The sequence below is a fragment of the Pseudophryne corroboree genome, chromosome 3 (genome assembly GCF_028390025.1).
Source record: "Pseudophryne corroboree isolate aPseCor3 chromosome 3, aPseCor3.hap2, whole genome shotgun sequence".
In the NCBI taxonomy this organism is placed as follows: Eukaryota; Metazoa; Chordata; class Amphibia; order Anura; family Myobatrachidae; genus Pseudophryne; species Pseudophryne corroboree.
Window position 1 is genome coordinate 274,527,877 of NC_086446.1, and position 18,617 is coordinate 274,546,493.

Here is an 18,617-nt window from a genome sequence, read left to right on the forward strand (position 1 = left end):
GTACGCAGGTTAATACATCTCTATCCAATTGACAAACACAGTCTGCTGAAACTAATACCACACCAAAAGAAACCTGTCTATGCATATAGGGAAATGCATCCTAGGTGAGTTCTAATTTTAAGGGATTACTACGGGGTCATGTAAGAAGTGTGAACAGCAGGAGAAAAAGAAACCTTTACGTGAATGCATCTCACTTTATAGGGGCGAGTCCAAAGGTTCCTTTGATAGCGGTGATATAAGTTGGTAGCCCTTTGGGATAATTATCTCCTTGCTGTTCTCTATTTTGAAGCCAACAGGATATCGATAACAGGATTCTCCTGGGAAGTTCTAGCAGCGCTTGAGGACCACTTACCTTTGTGTTTTATATATGTTGAACAAGACTTGGTGCTGTTGCAAGTGGTGAATGATCTGCAGCTGGTGGGTGCAAGTTACTCCATCCAATTTTGTTATCCGCTGATGTGAACCATGCCTCACAGAAAAGAGCTCTCAGAAGACCTACGATTAAGAGTTGTTGACTTGCATAAAGCTGGAAAGGGTTAAAAAGTATCTCTAAAAGCCTTGTTCATCAGTCCACGGAAAGACAAACTGTCTATAAATGGAGAAAGTTCAGCACTGTTGCTACTCTCCCCAGGAATGGGCGTCCTGTAAAGATGACTGCAAGAGCACAGCGCAGAAAGCTCAATGAGGTGAAGAAGAATCCTAGAGTGTCAGCTAAAGACTTACAGAAATCTCTGGCACATGCTAACATCTCTGTTGACGAATCTATCATACGTAAAACACTGAACAAGAATGGAGTTCATGGGAGGATACTACGGAGGAAGCCACTGCTGTCCAAAAAAAAAATTGCACGTTTGAAGTTTGCAAAAGATCACCTGAAAGTTCCACAGCACTACTGGCAAAATATTCTGTGGACAGATGAAACTAAAGTTGAGTTGTTTGGAAGGAACACACAACACTATGTGTGGAGAAAAAAAGGCACAGCACACCAACATCAAAACCTCATCCCAACTGTGAAGTATGGTGGTGGGGGCATCATGGTTTGGGGCTGCTTTGCTGCCTCAGCGCCTGGACAGATTGCTATCATTGACAGAAAAAAGAAATCCCAAGTTTATGAAGACATTTTGCAGGAGAACTTAAGACCATCTGTCCACCAATTGAATATCAACAGAAGATGGGTGATGCAACAGGACAACAACCCAAAGCACAGAAGTAGATCAACAACAGAATGGCTTCAACAGAAGAAAATACGCCTTCTAGAGTGGCCCAGTCAGAGTCCTGACCTCAACTCAATTGATATGCTGTGGCATGACCTCAAGAGAGCGATTCACACCAGACAACCCAAGAATATTGCTGAACTGAAACAGTTTTGTAAAGAGGAATGGTCCAAAATTCCCCCTGACCGTTGTGCAGGTCTGATATGCAACTATAGGAAACATTTGGTTGAGATTATTGCTGCCAAAGGAGGGTCAACCACTTATTAAATCCAAGGATTCACATACTTTGTCCACCCTGCACTGTGAATGTTTACATGGTGTGTTCAATAAAAACATAAGAACATATAATTGTTTGTGTGGTATTAGTTTCAGCAGACTGTGTTTGTCTATTGTTGTGACTAAAGGGGGGTACTCACGGAGCAATCGCTGCTTAAAATCTAAGCAATCTGACTAGATTGCTTAGATTTTAAGCAGTGATCTCTCCGTGTGTACCCCTCACAGCGATAGCGATGCGCAGCCCCGCGCATCGCTATCGCTGGTGCTAGATTGGCCAATCTTGCGGGTCGCTCGCGTGAAATGAGCCCCCCCGCTCCACCCGCACGCTCAGCACACATCGCGCTGTCCTGAGCGGCGGTAGAGATGTGTGCTGAGTGGTTCGCTCAGCACACATCTCTCCCCACATCTGCCAGTGAGTACTGGCCTCTTGATGAAGAAGATCCAAACACATTTTATGACCAATTTATGCACAAAGCCAAGAAATTCCAAAGGGTTCACATACTTTTTCTTGCAACTGTAGCTATGTAACAAATATTTTGTGTTGCATGCCACCTCCAGAACCATGGCACCATAGCATATTTTTCATGCCCCCTTTAAGTACTGTGTCCCACTTTTTTATATGCATTTTTACTTGCTTTGAAACATGTTAAAAGATACAAAGTGCAAAAATGTATGTGTATGTGTCCTTTGGGGCTTTTTTTACATGCTACTGCACAGCCTTAATACAATAAGCAGTTTCACCTATTAACTACAGTACTAGGTTTATACTGTTCAGTTTTTAATGGACCTATTCACTTAACATGCAAGTTACTTAATATGATCAAAAAATACTTGTAATATTCAAAAATATTAATGTAAATGTTACAGAATTTGTCAGATAAATTATATTTAAAACAGTACTAATGGGGTCATCAGGTTACTTAATTCAAAGTTACTAGATTAGAATACACTAGAAATAATTTACCCTTGCTATAAACTTTTTTACAAATAGAAAGTATCTCCGATTTGGGTACAAAATCATTTGGCCTGGTATTTATGTTGTGAACTCCATGGTGACTTCTCATATTATCATTAACTCTGTGGGACACATTATCACATATATAATTCATAGTATTTGATGCAAGTTATACAATACATATTATTGTCCGTCTAAAGATTGAGATAGTACCTGTTTATAAAGTGATTGCAGGGATAAATACTTGGGTATAGTGTAAGATGTTATACAAACAAAGTCTCTTAGGGCATTGGTTCAATTGTTCCCAATTCAACATATACTATTATGCAGTATATCTGGCACAATACATACATTTACACACCACTTGATGCACAGAAAATAGGATTTTAATTACCTACCGGTAAATCCTTTTCTCGTAGTCCGTAGAGGATACTGGGGTCCACATTAGTACCATGGGGTGTAGACGGGTCTACTAGGAGCCTTCGGCACTTTAAGAAATCAATAGTGTGCACTGGCTCCTCCCTCTATGCCCCTCCTACCAGACTCAGTCTAGAAACTGTGCCCGAGGAGACGGACATATCTTCAGAGAAGGATTCAGAAAGGATAGTGGTGAGATTCGAACCAGCACACACACACACACAAAAAGAAAACCATGTTAACCCAACATGAACAGGAACAGCAACAGCTGAACCAACAACAATACTTAACCAAGTAACCATGCAGGAAACACGAAGTACTGGGCGGACGCCCAGTATCCTCTACAGGCTACAAGAAAAAGATTTACCGGCAGGTAATTAAAATCCTATTTTCTCTTACGTCATAAAGGATACTGGGGTCCACATTAGTACCATGGGGATGTGCCAAAGTTCCCAAACCTTGGTAGGAGAGTGCTGAGGTTCTTGCAGAACTGACTGACCAAACTGAAGGTCCTCAGAGGCCAAAGTATCGAACTTGTAGAACTTAGCAAACATGTTCGAACCAGACCAAGTAGCTGCTCGGCAGAGCTGTAAGGCCAAGACACCCCGGGCAGCCACCCTGGAAGAACCCACCGACCGAGTAGAGTGGGCATGAACAGATTTAGGAAACGGCAAACCTGCCGTAGAGTAAGCATGCTGAATAGTGTGATCCAGCGAGCAATAGACTGCTTTGAAGCAGGACACCCAATTTTCTTGGGATCATAAAGCACAAACAGCGAGTCAGATTTTCTGTGACGAGCTGTCCGTTTGACATAGATTTTCAAAGCCCGCACAACATCCAAGGACTTTGAAGTGGAAGAGGAGTCAGTAAGCACCGGAACCACAATAGGCTGGTTGATGTGAAACGCAGACACCACCTTTGGAAGAAACTGCTGATGAGTTCTGAGTTTAGCTCTATCCTCATGAAAAATCAAATAGGTGCTCTTGTGAGACAAGGCGTCCATTTCTGAAACACGCCGTGCCGAAGCCAAGGCCAATAGTGTGATATCTACCTCCTGTAAAGGCTCAAACCAATCTGATTGCAGAAGCTGCAACACCACATTAAGATCCCAAGGTGCCGTGGGAGGCACAAAGGGCGGTTGGATGTGCAGAACCCCTTTCAAGAATGTCTGAACCTCAGGAAGGAAAGCCAACTGTTTCTGGAAGAAAATGGATAAGGCCGAAATCTGGACTTTTACTGATCCAAGGTGTAGGCCCACATCCACACCAGACTCAAGAAAACGGCCCAGCTGAAATTCCACCGCAGGAAATTTCCTGTTTTCACACCAAGAGACGTATTTTATCCAAATCTGGTGGTAATGTTTAGACGGTACCCCTTTTCTGGCTTGGATCAAGGTAGGAACTACCCTGTCCGGAATCACTTTCCGGGCTAGAATTTGACGCTCAACCTCCATGCTGTCAAACGTAGTCATGGTAAGTCTTGATAGACGAATGGCCCTTGTTGCAGAAGATCCTCCCGAAGAGGTAGAGGCCACGGATCCTCCAGAAGCAGTTCCACTAGATCTGCGTACGAAGCCCTTCTTGGCCAATCTGGAGCAATGAGAATTGCTTGAACCCTTTCCCTTTTTATTCTTTTGAGAATTCTTGGGATCAATGGAAGTGGAGGAAAGACATACACCATCTGATAGACCCACGGAGTCACCAGAGTATCCACCACCACTGCCTGTGGGTCTCTTGACCTGGAGCAGTACCGCTGGAGCTTCTTGTTGAGACGAGAGGCCATCATATCAATCTGTGGAGTCCCCCACCAATGAGTCAAGCACCTGAACACCTCCGGGTGAAGGCCCCACTCCCCTGGGTGGAGGTCGTGTCTGCTGAGGAAGTCTGCTTCCCAGTTATCCATGCCCGGAATAAAGATTGTAGACAGCGCCACCACGTGTCTCTCTGCCCAAAGCAGAATCCTTGTCACCTCTGACATTGCTGCTCTGCTCTTCGTTCCGCCCTGTCGGTTTATGTACGTCACTGCCGTCAGATTGTCCGACTGAACCTGGATGGCTTGATTGTGCAGAAGATTAGATGCCTGCAGAAGGGCATTGTATATGGCCCTTAGTTCCAGAACGTTGATTGGAAGAACGGTTTCCTGACTTGACCACTTTCCTTGGAAGTGTTCCCCTTGGGTGACTGCTCCCCACCCTCTGAGGCTTGCATCCATGGTTAGCAGAATCCAATTTTGAATCCTGAACCGTCGGCCCTCGGACAGGTGAGAAGTCTGTAGCCACCACAGAAGAAAAATCCTGGCTTTTGGCGACAGACGTATCCTCTGGTGCAGGTCTAGATGCGATCCGGACCATTTGTCTAGCAGATCCAGCTGGAAGGGCCTTGCATGAAACCATCCGTATTGCAGTGCCTCGTAAGAGGCTACCCTCTTTCTCAGGAGGCGAATGTACAGATGCACCGAAATCCGGGTCGGACTTAGGACGTCCCTTACCATTGACTGAATCACCCTCTGTACCTCCGTATCCAGGATCATCCCCAGGAACGGAAGCCTCCGTGTTGGTGCCAGGTGAGATTTTGGCAGGTTCAGAATCCACCCGTGATCCTGGAGTAGACGTGTGGAGAGGGCAATGCTGTGTAACAACCTTTCCCTGGATGGTGCTTTTATCAGTAGATCGTCCAGCTACGATATTATGTTCACTCCTTGCTTGCGAAGGAGAAACATCATCGCCGCCATTACTTTGGTAAACACCCTCGGTGCCGTGGAGAGCCCAAAGGGTAGGGCCTGAAACTGGTAGTGACAGTCCTGCAACGCAAACCTTAGATAAACCTGATGAGGCGGCCAAATCGGAATATGAAGGTATGCATCCTTGATATCCAGAGACACTAGGAATTCTCCCCTTCTCCAGACCTGAGATCACCGCTCTCAGTGACTCCATCTTGAATTTGAACACCCGTAAATATGGGTTAGGTGACTTGAGGTTTAAAATTGGCCTCACCGAACCGTCCAGTTTCGGTACCACAAATAGGTTGGAATAGAAACCTTTGTTTTGTAGTTGAATTGGAACAATGACCTGAGTCTGTACCAGTTTTTGAACTGCTGTTTGTAAGGTTATACTTGCTTCCGGTGAAGCTGGCAAGCCTGATTTGCAGAATCTGTGAGGTGGGAGTTCCTGAAACTCCAGTCTGTAGCCCTGGACGATAAGATCTTTTACCCATGGATTCAGGCATGATGTGGTCCATACGTGACTGAAATATCGTAACCGGGTTCCCACCTGCCTGTTGACCAGGCAGCGTGGTCCACTGTCATGCTGAAGGTTTTGCAGAAGCAGAACCGGAGGTCTGATCCTGTGAGCCTGTATTTGCAGGTTTTCTGGGCTTACCTCTATTGCCTTTGAAGGCAGCAGAAGAACCTTTGGACTTACCTTTAAACTTCGCTGTCCGAAAGAATAGGATTTTCTAGCCGGGGGTGCTAGGAAGGTATGTAGACTTACCCGCCGTAGCCTTAAATATCCACGTATCCAGTTAATCTCCAAACAGGGCTTCACGTGTGAAAGGTAGGCTTTCCACGCCTTTCCTGGAATCTGCATCCACAGTCCACTGGTGTAGCCACAAGCCCCTGCGTGCTGACACTGCCATGGCAGCGGTGCATGCATTGAGCAGTCCAATCTCCTTTATGGCCTCCACCATAAAGTTAGCAGAATCCTGTATATGCTGTGGGAGTAAAATAATCTCCCCCTTGGACAAGGAATCTAACCCGTCAATTAGATTACCAGACCATTTTGCAATGGCCCTAGAGATCCATGTACAAGCTATAGTGGGTCTTTGGGCCACCCCCGCAGCTGTGTACAGAGATTTGAGAATGGTCTCAATCTTGCGGTCTGTAGCATCCTTCAAGGAAGCTGCCCCAGGAACAGGTAAAACTATCTTAGGTGACAGCCTAGAAACCGATGCTTCAATTATCAGTGGGTTTTCCCATTTTTTTCTATTGTCCTGAGGAAATGGGAAGGATGTAATTAACCGTTTTGGAATCTGAAACTTCCTGTCAGGGTTAACCTAAGTTGCTTCAAAGAGGGAATTTAATTCCTTAGAAGCAGGGAAAGTAGCAGAGGATTTCTTTTTCACATTAAAAAAGGATTCCTCCTCGTTCTGTGACACTTTATCAGGAATGTGCAAGACCTCTCTTAAAGTTTCAATCAGGGCCTGTATTCCCTGGGTATCCGGACTCCAGGTCGACACCACTTAGGTCGACAACAATTGGTCGACACACTTTAGGTCGCCATTAACAAAAGGTCGGCGTGGACAAAAGGTCGACATGGAAAAGGGTCGACATGAGTTTAAAAAAAAAAATTTGACCTTTTTCATACTTTACGATCCATGTGGACTATGATTGGGAACGGTAATCTGTGCCGAGCACACCGAGCGAAGCGAGCCATGCGAGGGGACACTGTGCACCAATTGGGGTTCCCGGTCACATTACGGAGAAAACAACACCAAAAAAACATAAAAAACTCATGTTGACCTTTTTTCATGATGACCTTTTTCCATGTCGACCTTTTGTCCATGTCAACCTTTTGTCCATGTCAACCTAAGGTGTGTTGACCAATTGTCAACCTAAGTGTCAACCTAAGTGGTGTCGTGTCCCAGACCCATTCCCTGTGCTAAAGCTGCATCCCCCCTCCCCCACTAAGTCCACCTCCCCCTCCTCTGGGTCTGATAGATCATCATCTGTATCAGCCTGCATGATTTGGGCTAGAGTACGCTTCTGCGGACAAATAGCAGGGGTCTGAGACGCTGGAATGACCACTGAATCTCTATTCATAAGGTCATCTACAGATTGCCTTAAATATTGCGTCTCCTTTTCATTTTGGGACAATTTGTTTGAAATATTTGAAATCATTCCCTTTAATGAATCTAACCAAATAGGTTCAGATCCACTAGCCTGAGAATGTGTACTATCCTGAGTACACTGCAGAGATCCCACAGATTGAGAAAAGCACTCTGCTGTGCATGATACACACTCCTTTGACATGATAACTGTAAAAATAAGAATTTACTCACCGGTAATTCTATTTCTCGTAGTCCGTAGTGGATGCTGGGTACTCCGTAAGGACCATGGGGTATAGACGGGCTCCGCAGGAGACTGGGCACTCTTAAAAGAAAGATTAGGTACTATATCTGGTGTGCACTGGCTCCTCCCTCTATGCCCCTCCTCCAGACCTCAGTTAGGGAAACTGTGCCCGGAAGAGCTGACATTACTAGGAAAGGATTTGGAATCCAGGGTAAGACTCATACCAGCCACACCAATCACACTGTACAACTCGTGATAACTATACCCAGTTAACAGTATGAACAATAACTGAGCCTCTCTCAACAGATGGCTCATACAATAACCTTTTAGTTAAGCAATAACTATATACATGTATTGCAGAGAGTCCGCACTTGGGACGGGCTCCCAGCATCCACTACGGACTACGAGAAATAGAATTACCGGTGAGTAAATTCTTATTTTCTCTGACGTCCTAGTGGATGCTGGGTACTCCGTAAGGACCATGGGGATTATACCAAAGCTCCCAAACGGGCGGGAGAGTGCGGATGACTCTGCAGCACAGAATGAGCAAACTCAAGGTCCTCCTCAGCCAGGGTATCAAACTTGTAGAATTTTGCAAAAGTGTTTGAACCCGACCAAGTAGCAGCTCGGCAAAGTTGTAAAGCCGAGACCCCTCGGGCAGCCGCCCAAGAAGAGCCCACCTTCCTCGTGGAATGGGCTTTTACTTACTGATTTAGGATGCGGCAGTCCAGCCGCAGAATGTGCAAGCTGAATGGTGCAACAGATCCAGCGAGCAATAGTCTGCTTTGAAGCAGGAGCACCCAGCTTGTTGGGTGCATGCATTAAAAATAGCGAGTCAGTTTTTCTGACTCTAGCCGTCCTGGAAACATAAAGTTTCAGGGCCCGGACTACGTCCAGCAACTTGGAATCCTCCAAGTCCCTAGTAGCCGCAGGCACCACAATAGGTTGGTTCAAATGAAACGATGATACCACCTTAGGGAGAAATTGGGGACGAGTCCTCCATTCTGCCCTTTCCATATGGAAGATCAGATATGGGCTTTTACATGACAAAGCCGCCAATTCTGACACACGCCTAGTCCAAGCTTAGGCCAAAAGCATGACCACTTTCCACGTGAGATATTTTAGCTCCACGGTCTTAAGTGGCTCAAACCAGTGGGAATTTAGGAATCCAACACACGTTAAGATCCCAAGGTGCCACTGGAGGCACAAAAGGGGCTGAATATGCAGCACCCCTGTAACAACGTCCGAACTTCAGGCAGTGAAGCCAGTTCTTTTTGAGAGAAAAAGGGATAGGGACGAAATCTTGGCCTTTATGGATCCTAATTTTAGGCCCATAGTCACTCCTGACTGTAGGAAGTGCAGGAATTGACCCCCCTGGAATTCCTCTGTAGGGCCTTCCCGGCCACACACCAAGCAACCTATTTTCGCCATATACAGTGAAAAAGTCTTGCTGTCACGTCTTTCCTAGCCTTTATCAGCGTAGGAATAACTGCATCCGGAATGCCCTTTTCCGCTAGGATCCGGCGTTCAACCGCCAAGCTGTCCAACGCAGCCGCGGTAAGTCTTGGATCAGACAGGGTCCCTGTTGCAACATGTCCTGACTGAGAGGCAGAGGCCATGGGTCTTCTGAGAGCATTTCCTGCAGTTCCGGGTACCGAGTCCTTCTTGGCCAATCCGGAGCAAAGAATATTGTTCACACTCCTCCGTTTATTACAATTCTCAGCCCTTGGGTCTGAGAGGAAAAGGAGGGAATATATAGACCGACTGGAACACCCACGGTGTTACTAGTGCGACCACAGCTATCGCCTGAGAGTCCCTTGACCCAGCGTAAAACCTTTTTTATTTTTTTTATTGAGGTGGGACGCCATGTAGTCCAACTGAGGCAGTTTCTATCAATTTGCAAAACTGCGTGAAGACTTCCTGATGAAGTCACCACTTTCCCGGGTGGAGGTCGTGTCCACTCCCGGAATGAACACTGCTGACAGTGCGCTTACTTGATTCTCCGCCCAGCGAAGAATTCTGGTGGCTTCTACACTCGCCACCCTGCTCCTTGTGCCGCCCTGGTGGTTTACATGAGCCCCTGCGGTCTGACTGGATCAGAACTGGTTGGTCGCGAAGCAGGAACTCCGCTTGACTTAGGGCGTTGTATATGGCCCTTAGTTCCAGGATATTGATGTGAAGGCAAGTCTGTTGCCTTGACCACAAACCTTGGAATTTTCTTCCCTGTGTAACTGTCCCCCACCCTCGGAGGCTTGCATCCGTGGTCACCAGGACCCAGTCCTGAATGCCGAATCTGCGGCCCTCGAGAAGGTGAGCACTCCGCAGCCACCACAGGAGAGACACCCTGGCCCTGGGGGATAGGGTGATTAACCGATGCATCTGAAGATGTGATCCGGACCACTTGTCCAGTAAGTTCCATTGTCCTTGCATGGAACCAGCCGAAGGGGATGGCCTCGTATGATGCCATCATCCTTCCCAGGACTCGAGTGCAGTGATGCACTGACACCTGTTTTGGTTTTCAATGGATTCCTGACCAGTGTCATGAGCTCCTGAGCTCTCTCTATCGGGAGATAAACCCTCTTCTGGTCTGTGTCTAGGATCATGCCTAGGCGAGGCAGATGAGCTGTAGGAACCAACTGCGACTTTGGAATATATAGAATCCAGTCGTGTTGCCGTTTCACTTCCAGAGAAGGTGATACGCTGTCCAGCAACTGCTCTATTGATCTCGCTTTTATGAGGAGATCATCCAAGTATGGGATAATAGTGACACCTTGCTTCCGCAGGAGCACCATCATATCCGCCATTACCTTGGTGAAATTGGTAATGACAATCCCGTACCGCAATTTTTGAGGTACGCCTGATGAGGTGGATAAATGGGGACACGAAGGTATGCATCCCTTATGTCCCGATTCATTTCAGGCATGCAATGACCGCTCTTAGCGATTCCATCTTGAACCTGAACCTTTTCAGGTATATGTTCAGGGATTTTAATTCAATATAGGTCTAACCGAACCGTCTGGTTTCGGGATTATAACATGGTCGAATACTAACACCCTCTTGTTGAAGGAGGGGACCCTTGACCACCTCCTGTTGAAGATACAATTTACGAATTGCAGTTAACACTGGCTCCCTCTCTTGGGGGGAAGCCCGCCGGGTCCTCGGTGAGGGGGCATCTTCTCACAGTCCAGCCTGTATCCCTGCGATACAATTTCTATTGCCCAGGGATCTAACAGGGAGTGAACCCACTTGTGGCTAAACTTACGAAGGCGTGTCCCCACCGGGCCTAGCTCCGCCTGTGGAGCCCCAGCGACATGCAGTGGATTTTTGTAGAGGCCGGGGAGGACTTCTGTTCCTGGGGACTAGCTGTGTTGTACAGCTTCTTTCCTCTGCCCCCAGCTCTGACAAGAAAGGACGCACCTCAGACTTTCTTGTTTCTTTATTCGAAAAGCTGCATTTAATAATGTTGTGCTTTCCTAGGCTGTGCAGGAATATAAGGCAAAATATCAGAATTACCAGCTATAACTGTGGAGACCAGGCCCGAGAACCTTTCTCCACACAATCCTCAGCCTTCCATATGCCTCTTAAGTCGGCATCATCTGTCCAATGTATATTCTACAGGACACATCAAGCAGAAATCGACATAGCTTTTGTCTCTAGGACCCAGTATACTCATGTCCCTTTGGGCATGCTTTATAATTATATATCTATCACTTAAGACAGCATCTTAAAATATTTATATGCATACTAGGGTCTCAATCTCTGCTGATAAGGTACCTGTCCACGCTGCCACAGCGCTATAAACCCATGCCGACACAATCGCCGGTCTGGGTAGTATACTAGAATGTGCACGCTATCTGCAGGATCCCTGAGAATAGCTAGTGCAAACAGGACACCCAAGGGGAAGATTCTCAACACATCCTGGCCCTAGTGGGGAAAGGATACAGCCTGAGAATTCTCTTGTGGGAAGCTGCCATCTCTTGTCTGGAGACTCCCGCTCTTTTTCCTCATGAGAGGAGGGAAATTTACCTCAGCATTCTTCCCCTTAACATGTGTACTCTCGTGTCAGGGACAGATGAGTCATCAGTGATATGCAAATCATCTTTTATTCCAATAATCATATATTGAATATCTTTTAGCCCTCTTGGCTGTAACTTTGCATTATCGTAGTCGACAGTGGAGTTAAACTCCGTGTCGATACTTTGTTATTTTGGATAGTGCACATAGAGAGACTCTGAAGGACTCTGTGACATAGGGACAGACCAGGGTAGATTTCCTTTCTGTTCCCTAACCTTTTGTGCAATAATTTTACCTCAGCACTTACACATATCCAAACAGGTGTCGGCGTTGTTGACGGAGACACCCTCCCACACACTTATCCGCTCTATCACCTCCTTAGAGGAGCCTTTTACCTCAGACATGTCGACACACGCGTACCGACACACCACACACACAGGGGATGCTCTATTTGAAGACAGTTCCCCCACCAGGCCCTTTGGAGAGACAGAGAGAGAGTATGCCAGCACACACCACAGCGCTATATAATACAGGGATGTACACTATACTGAGTGATTTTTCCCCTATAGCAGCTTATATACACAGTTTTTCGCCTAAATTTAAATTTCAATTTTTACCCTTTGTGTACCAGGATACTGCAGGGGAGAGCCTGGGGAGCTTCCTTCCAGCTGAGCTGTGAAGAGAAAATGGCGCCGGTGTGCTGAGGAAGAAGGCCCGGCCCCCTCAGCGGCGGGCTTCTGTCCTTTTATGTACTTTAATGGCGGGGGTTAATGCACATATACAGTTTATCAGACTGTATTATGTGCTTTTCGCCAAGTAAGGTAATCTAATTGCTGCCCAGGGCGCCCCCCCCCCCCCCCCCCAGCGCCCTGCACCCATCAGTGACCGGAGTGTGTGGTGTGCTAAGGGAGCAATGGCGCACAGCTGCAGTGCTGTGCGCTACCTTAATGAAGACCGGAGTCTTCAGCCGCCGATTTTCAACTTCTCTTCGTTCTTCTGGCTCTGCAAGGGGGACGGCGGCGCGGCTCCGGGAACGGACGACCGAGGACTGGGCCTGTGTTCGATCCCTCTGGAGCTAATGGTGTCCAGTAGCCTTAGAAGCCCAAGCTAGCTGCAAGCAGGTAGGTTCGCTTCTCTCCCCTCAGTCCCACGTAGCAGTGAGTCTGTTGCCAGCAGATCTCACTGAAAATAAAAAACCTAACAAATACTTTCTTTTCTAGAAAGCTCAGGAGAGCCCCAAGGGTGCATCCAGCTCTGGCCGGGCACAGATACTAACTGAGGTCTGGAGGAGGGGCATAGAGGGAGGAGCCAGTGCACACCAGATATAGTACCTAATCTTTCTTTTAAGAGTGCCCAGTCTCCTGCGGAGCCCGTCTATACCCCATGGTCCTTACGGAGTACCCAGCATCCACTAGGACATCAGAGAAAGAACACACACACACACACACACACACACACACACACACACACACACACACACACAGTGAGGAATAGGTTAAAAGCACAGTTAACCCACACAGAGCCCTTCTAGGGAGACACAGAGTATTGGAGCCAGGTACACAGCGCCCCTATAGCTAAAGTATAGACTTAGCTGGGTCACAAACTAAGTACTCTTAATAGGGCTTAGTACACCAAATTATTGCTTCCCCCCTTTGCTATGACCCCCTGGTACCGCTGAGGTGCTCTGGAGTCCATGTGGAGGAGCTGCGCTTTCCTGTCAGGCTGTGTAAGCTGCAGAAGGGTAATGGCGCTGGTGAGCTGCTGTATCCGCTCAGAGTGAAGGCCCCTCCCCCGTATGGCACGCGGTCTTCCCGCTTTTTATACTGGCTGAGGTGCATAATAAGGGTTACAGTGGGTAAAACCCCTGTAATATGTGCCAGTTGTGGGTAATAGTAGTAGCTCCAGCCGCCCCTCACAGCGGTCACACAGTGCATCTGAAGCCTGGAGTGCACGCTGCGCTCCTACCCTTATGCCGCCATTACAGCCGGCGACCCGCTAACCGGGACACTGGCCACCTACTCACCACTTTTCAGTCTTCTGGCTCTGTTAGGGGTGGCAGCGTGCTGCGGGTCTGTACGCTCGCCGTTGTGGGGCTTGCGAATAGGACCCTCAGGAGCTTAGTGTCCTGTCAGCGGTGTACGGGACCATTAACCCTAGGGAGGTTGGGCCGCCCCCCTGAAGTCCCACGAAGCAGGCAGTCTGGTGCCAGCCAAACCTGCCTGAAAACAAAGAAATAGAAAATAAATGCAGAAAACTCTTCAGGAGCTTCCCAAGCGTGACCAGCTCCTCCTGGCACATTTTCTAAACTGAGTCTGGTAGGATAGGACAATTCACACCCACAAGAAATTGCGCTACCAAGCCGCGGGTCAATGGACACTCAGAGAATGGGATGTTACCTTCACCCCCCAAAAAACACTCCAAACTACCAAAATTTCTGAATGTACTCTTTCCTGCGCTCTCCCAAATTAAAAATGGAAGGGAATCTTTACTTATCTTGAACCAGACGTTTCTCTCAATTTTCCACAGTCTTCATACCCACATACATTGTCAATAATGGTATGATGTGTGCTTTCAGAGATGATACATGAAAGAGAGAGATCAAAAATACAATCTAGTGTAGTATTGTTTTAGCTATTGAAAGGGATCACTTCCAGCTTATGGAGTGCAGTAATCAAACACATATAATAAAATATGATAATGTTTAATAGTTGAAAGGCAGTCCAACAATAAAACTCTTCATTACATGAAGAAATGATAAAAAATCCACTTTACATCCAGAATATATGAGGGTGGCTTCCTACCAGATTTTGGATTTTTGAAATGCACCAAATATAGGGCTGGATAGATGTTCAGCGTCCCCGGGGACAATCAGCTCCAAGCAGTGGGCACCTCGTCGTCTCCTCGTCTGGTCAATCAGCCACCTGTTGTTACAATCAGCCAACGCGTTTCGATCAATCCGTTGATCTTTTTCAAGGCATATCCATGTGGTCCCTCATCCCAGCTATTTATACCCATATGTGTTAATGATCCTAAATACTGGGAGGAGCCACTCTCATTTCCAATTAAGTTCATATACATGCAATATATTCATCCTATTGTCTATTCTAACATTAATACTCTATTCTAAACAGTCTGTTTTATACATCATGTCTAAATCGCAGCTTAGAAGGCATTAAATCATTTAAAAATTGTATAAAACTAAAAATTGCGGCGACCTGAAGTGCCCTGTGCAATCCGGTCCGTCCCCTACTCTCCTCCTTTCAAAGGTTCCACATTCAAAGCAAGAGAGTCCGGATGCCTCTTCCGGTCACATGACCGTTGTTATGTACATGACATTTCTGTCCCCTTTGGCGGAGTACTTCCGGTCACATGATCCGACCGGAAACCCCTCCGCAGCCATTTTTGTAGTTCTAAAGCCATTCTGCGGCACCCACCCGTTACTGGCAATGGGGACATGTAGAAATACACAGAAACGGATAGTGATACATAGGTGATGCAGCTATATTTAGCGCATATAGAATTGATAAATTATCTTATTCATAAAGATGCTCCGGTAATAGGATCCGACCGGAAGTTCATCCACAGCCATTTTTTTAACATAAAATAGATAATGCTCTTTCCTACCATCCGCAAAAGTGGGCGGAAGTACTTCAGCCACCATGATACTTTATGGAACATTAAATCAATTGCCATACATGTAATAATAATCTTCTCATATCATCTCCAAATAACAACATAAACAGATATTGATCTTACAACCACATATGTCAAATATTGATACAGGAATATGCATGCTTCAAGGATTCTTCCACATCATGTATAGATGACATCATTCAAATCCATATACTTTCTCTTCGGATCGTATAATGAAAAAGAGTCAATACAATGCAATCAAAATCGATGTTTCTCTGGTGGAAGAAAGGAGGAGAAAAATTTAAATATCCCATTCTTTAGTCATATATGTCACATTGGACATCACTATCTTATCACAGAGGGGTATGCTCCTAATTTAGGAACCACTTAACCTCGAAGTCCTTGTTATGACCATTATGACCATTTATTTCAATTTCCGTGCATTTGCTGGTACCACTAACTAGTTTACACATACGGCAAATCCCACACCGATAGAAACCTTTGGAAAGGGTACGGATATTAGCCAAAAGAGCATTGAAAGAGCCAGAACTAGGTGTGAGGGTATTGATAGGCAGGATCTACTTGCTCCCAAAAAAGTGCTTAACACATCTGGTAGTGAGAAAAAAGACTATTCATCACAAGTTTCAATGTCCAACACAAACAAATAGAAAATATATTTAGAAATCACTGGCCAGTCTTGAAAGGCGACCCGCTATTAGAAAAATTGCTCCCAGATCGGCACCAGTTCATTTATCGAAAAGCTAAAAATATAAAAGATAAATTGGTCAGAAGTGCTTACTCACCCCATAAGGCTAATATCCGTACCCTTTGGTCATAATGTTAGGATTGATGAATTTATAACGTGCACCTCAGTAAATGTGATTTATTTTCTGGGATGCAGTTGTAAATTATTTTACATTGGCAGGACCAGTAGGAACCTAAAAGTAAGACTTGGTGCATTAAAACAGGTGAAGGGAAGTTGGAGGTGCAATAATATAGCTGCAACTCTAGCTAGAACTGAGATGCAATATATACACTCTTTGAAGACCTTGATTCCGGGGGGCCTGAACAAGGACTTCGAGGTTAAGTGGTTCCTCAATTATGAGCATACCCCTCTGTGATAAGATAGTGATGTCCAATGTGACATATATGACTAAAGAATGGGATATTTAAATTTTTCTCCTCCTTTCTTCCACCAGAGAAACATCGATTTTGATTGCATTGTATTGACTCTTTTTCATTATACGATCCGAAGAGAAAGTATATGGATTTGAATGACGTCATCTATACATGATGTGGAAGAATCCTTGAAGCATGCATATTCCTGTATCAATATTTGACATATGTGGTTGTAAGATCAATATCTGTTTATGTTGTTATTTGGAGATGATATGAGGAGATTATTATTACATGTATGGCAATTGATTTAATGTTCCATAAAGTATCATGGTGGCTGAAGTACTTCCGCCCACTTTTGCGGATGGTAGGAAAGAGCATCATCTATTTTATGTTAAAAAAATGGCTGTGGATGAACTTCCGGTCGGATCCTATTACCGGAGCATCTTTATGAATAAGATAATTTATCAATTCTATATGCGCTAAATATAGCTGCATCACCTATGTATCACTATCCGTTTCTGTGTATTTCTACATGTCCCCATTGCCAGTAACGGGTGGGCGCCGCAGAATGGCTTTAGAACTACAAAAATGGCTGCGGAGGGGTTTCCGGTCGAATCATGTGACCGGAAGTACTCCGCCAAAGGGGACAGAAATGTCATGTACATAACAACGGTCATGTGACCGGAAGAGGCATCCGGACTCTCTTGCTTTGAATGTGGAACCTTTGAAAGGAGGAGAGTAGGGGACGGACCGGATTGCACAGGGCACTTCAGGTCGCCGCGATTTTTAGTTTTATACAATTTTTAAATGATTTAATGCCTTCTAAGCTGCGATTTAGACATGATGTATAAAACAGACTGTTTAGAATAGAGTATTAATGTTAGAATAGACAATAGGATGAATATATTGCATGTATATGAACTTAATTGGAAATGAGAGTGGCTCCTCCCAGTATTTAGGACCATTAACACATATGGGTATAAATAGCTGGGATGAGGGACCACATGGATATGCCTTGAAAAAGATCAACGGATTGATCGAAACGCAATGGCTGATTGTAACAACAGGTGGCTGATTGACCAGACGAGGAGAGGACAAGGTGCCCACTGCTTGGAGCTGATTGTCCCCGGGGACGCTGAACATCTATCCAGCCCTATATTTGGTGCATTTCAAAAATCCAAAATCTGGTAGGAAGCCACCCTCATTTATTCTGGATGTAAAGTGGATTTTTTATCATTTCTTCATGTAATGAAGAGTTTTATTGTTGGACTGCCTTTCAACTATTAAACATTATCATATTTTATTATAGGTGTTTGATTACTGCACTCCATAAGCTGGAAGTGATCCCTTTCAATAGTTAAAACAATACTACACTAGATTGTATTTTTGATCTCTCTCTTTCATGTACCATCTCTGAAAGCACACGTCATACCATTATTGACAATGTATGTGGGTATGAAGACTGTGGAAAATTGAGAGAAACATCTGGTTCAAGATAAGTAAAGATTCCCTTCCATTTTTAATTTGGGAGAGTGCAGGAAAGAGGACATTCAGAAATTTTGGTAGTTTGGTGAGTCTGGTAAGAGGGGCATAGAGGGAGGAGCCAGGGGACACTACTGATTTCTTAAAGTGCCCAAGGCTCCTAGTGGACCCATCTATACCCCATGGTACTAATGTGGACCCCAGTATCCTCTAGGACATAAGAGAAATATGGATTAACTAAGAAACTCACAGTTTAATTTTATGAGGACTAATTGGACCTATAAGCTTATGTACAGTGCATCCGGGAAGTATTCACATCACTTCACTTACGTCCTAGGGGATACTGGGAATTTATTAGTACCATGGGGTATAGATGGGTCCACTTGGAGCCATGGGCACTATAGAAGTCTGATAACGTGTGCTGGCTCCCCCCTCTGTGCCCC